Source organism: Sardina pilchardus, chromosome 11 (genome assembly GCF_963854185.1).
Source record: "Sardina pilchardus chromosome 11, fSarPil1.1, whole genome shotgun sequence".
NCBI lineage: Eukaryota > Metazoa > Chordata > Actinopteri > Clupeiformes > Clupeidae > Sardina > Sardina pilchardus.
In genome coordinates this window covers 11561833-11565322 of record NC_085004.1, presented here as the reverse complement: position 1 = coordinate 11565322, position 3490 = coordinate 11561833, and positions in this window count along the sequence as shown.

Sequence of the window (3490 nt, the reverse complement as noted above, 5' to 3'; positions counted from 1 at the left end):
TACCGTCACAGTGTGATGAGAACATTGGAAATTAAACGTTCTACAGAATACAGTATCTGCCATATGGTATCTGCTCATCAACCATCATCAACATAGGAATTTTAGAATTTTAGAACCTTGCATTGTTGTGGAACAGAATCTTCAGTTAGAATGTTCAAAACACCCCTGCTGAAGGGCTAAAGCCATACAAGACTTGGATGAGAAAAGGTAAGCAAAGACCTGAAAGCTCTGCCTGGAGATGATTATATTTTTACAAAACACTAAAACACATTTATCAAAACATAAAGCCCCACAAAAATATGGAAAAAAAACCCCCATAAAGGCTCACATAAACACAAACACAAGACAAAAGGCTTCCATAAAAGATAAATGTAACAAAAGCGCACATAACAATAAAACTGACATAGGCATCACATAACCATAAAAAATATAATATAGGATCACATAATAAATATAATATTATCGATATATAAAGAATCCGTTGTTTGTGGATGGAAACATATTAACGATGTCATCAGTCATGATCTTAGTCACACTGAGATGGCTTCTTATATACTCCTTATCTTATACAAAGATATATTACAAGCAATAAAAATATGTCCATCCTCTAATATACTATCTTACCGTATATTAAAATATACTCATTGCCAGTCTCTAAAAAAGGCACTTAAGATTTGTTTTGCAGGTTCTTGGCATATTAATGATTGATTAATACAGTTAATGATTTTGGCTAAAAGCTAATTAATATTAAAATAAATTCATTAATGAATTAATTAATTGAATTAGTGGTGTCACCGCAATGATGGGTGTCACTGAATTGCAAGGAACAAAGAGGATGGAATGCCAACCAAACCAAATCAGTGTGAAGTGGTAGTCCTCATATCAGAGATTTTACAGTAAAAATCTCAAAGATTTTCTCAATATTCAGATTTAGCTCAATCTGATGTACTTGTGTTAATCACACCAAACACCATTCTCTCTGTGAGATCTGTTTGATATATCCCCAGTCCCAACAATAGTTCAGAGGATATACCCCTCTGGTTCTGATTGTGAGCAACAAGCATTAGATGGACTTATCTATGGTTTGATTGTGGAATAGCCAATCATGCTCCTTCGTTTATATGTGGGAATGCTATATATGGCCCTAACCATGTTGAGGTTTTGGTGATATTTTGTGGGAACCTAACAGTATCTGAGTGTCTAAGGTATATGGTGGTATTTTATTCTGATTATGCTGATAGATCCATTTCACCTTATAATAAACAGCTGTCCAGTCTCAAAGATGCTTACTGCAACATACACACAGCAGATTAGCGTAAGCAAGTTAAATCAGGCCAGTAACTCTACAATACAATAGCCTTTTTGTAATAATAATAATTATTATACATCAAATGCATTGACTTCTGAATTCCATCGAATTTCCATCTGCAAACCAAATTCCTGCACAGTTTTATCCAGACCTATAATATGAAATGTTCACGTAGTAGCTGTCTGGATCTTCAAGACAAAGGAGATATTGACTATTGTCTGTATCATAGAGGTTTAAATAAACATCAGATTTGGGACGACTAGAGTTTATTTTTTGATGAAATGAAAGCATTGCTTCTGAAACTCATCTGTCTTTGTAACAGTTCTAACATTTTACATTTTAATGTTCAGTATAATATTTTAAGGCATCCTACAATTCTTGACTCAGTCAGGGGCATTCTTGGTCGCTATAGAAATCATATTTGAGATCATATTGCCCCCTTGTGGTCATTTGTAGTGTTGCAGTCAACAAAATTGAAGCGGCATGAGATGTGTTCTGAGACACATACTTCACATACTTGAAACACACACACACACACACACACACACACACACACACACACACACACACACACACACACACACACATAGACAGAATGTCTAATTTAGTTTGGTCTCAACAATCAGAATCTGATATTTCTGAGCATTTGGCTCGGATCTCCTTTTCGACCTCTTTTTCAGGGCTGAACCAAAGCAGGCTCTAAATGAGGCTGAACTCCAGTCAGTCTGTTCCCATTCCGTCTGAAAAGATGACAGACAGATAGCTCACGATAACAAGCCCCTTGAAGTTCAAAAACGCTCTCATTACTCGGAGACTGGCAGATGCCTTTCAGAATTCAGCGCAGATAACAGGGCAGCCAGGGCACAGATTGGTGCTCTGTGTCTCTGCATCAGCCCTTTGAGATGGGAGGGCCTCAGAGGTCTGGGTTTCTTTTCCAGAGCCTGCAAGTCAAAAGAATGAGATGCTAGGATGTAGGAAGGATAAAAGTATAATTATGAAGTACATAAAGAAACGTCTGGAATGAATTTCATGGCAAAGGTCAGATTCTGTGCAAGGCGGTGTAATGTGTGTGTTTGTTTAAATGCGTGCCATTACGGCTAACTGGAACATTATGAGATCGTAGTAACAACTTGTGGGTCATTCCTCCCAAACTGGCGGTCTCATTCCCTGTGTTCCATCAACAGGAGGCAGTCTTCCTCTCTCCTCTGCTATCTTCAGTGACTTAGATAAACACACGCACATGGCTCTCTAGATCTGCCCCTACCACCACCACCACGCATATGCGCACACACACACACACACACACACACACACACACTCCTCCACCTCCATCCCAACACCAGTGAACCACTAAATCCCTCCCCTGCAGAAAACGTTACTCTGGTGGAACTTTTAATGCGGCGCTCTCCGGTTACGGCTCTCCCAAGCGCACGGCACAATCCTCCAGCCGGCCGCAGTCTGCACACAAACCACTTCCTCCAGCGCAGGGAAAGACTCAGAGGCCGAGGCCGAGGAGAGAGGGAGAGAGATGGAGACGGATCAGGCACAGGGGGGTTGGTTAGAGAGAAGGAGAAGAAGAGGAAGAAGAGGAAGGCCAGGATTACTCAGCACTTTTCTATGCTTACCACATACATCTGAGTTTGGTAACAATCACTGGTGTTGCCTCATGTCTATAGTTGTTACTGTAAATGTACAGAAAGTGTTAACATCTACTGAAGTCAAATTCCTTGTATACGGTATGTAAGTATTCTTGGCCAATAAAAACGGATTCTGATTCTGATGCACTATGCGCCTATTCTAGATTTTAGAACCTATTCAAGTGGCCCTCTTGTCTATTTTTACAAACGCAGTACAGGGGGAGTGTGAGCGACAAACTTTCAGACAGACAGAGAGAGAGAGTGAGTGAAAGAGAGAGTCAGAGAGAGAGGGGGAGAAAGAGAAAGAAAGAAAGAAAGAAAGACGAGTGGGTGAGATGGAGCACAACGTTTACTCTCCACACAACTGCATACTTCCAGTCTGGTCTCTCTGTCAGAGATTTTTCCACTGCGTCTCCTGTTGCCTCCGGTCCGCTGCTGGCTTCCTACTGTCCTGCCCCAGCCTCGGCTCCTGCCGGCATCCACTGTCAGGACGTTCTCACACACTTTTATTATTTCACCTGCTGGTCATATAGAGGGCCTGATT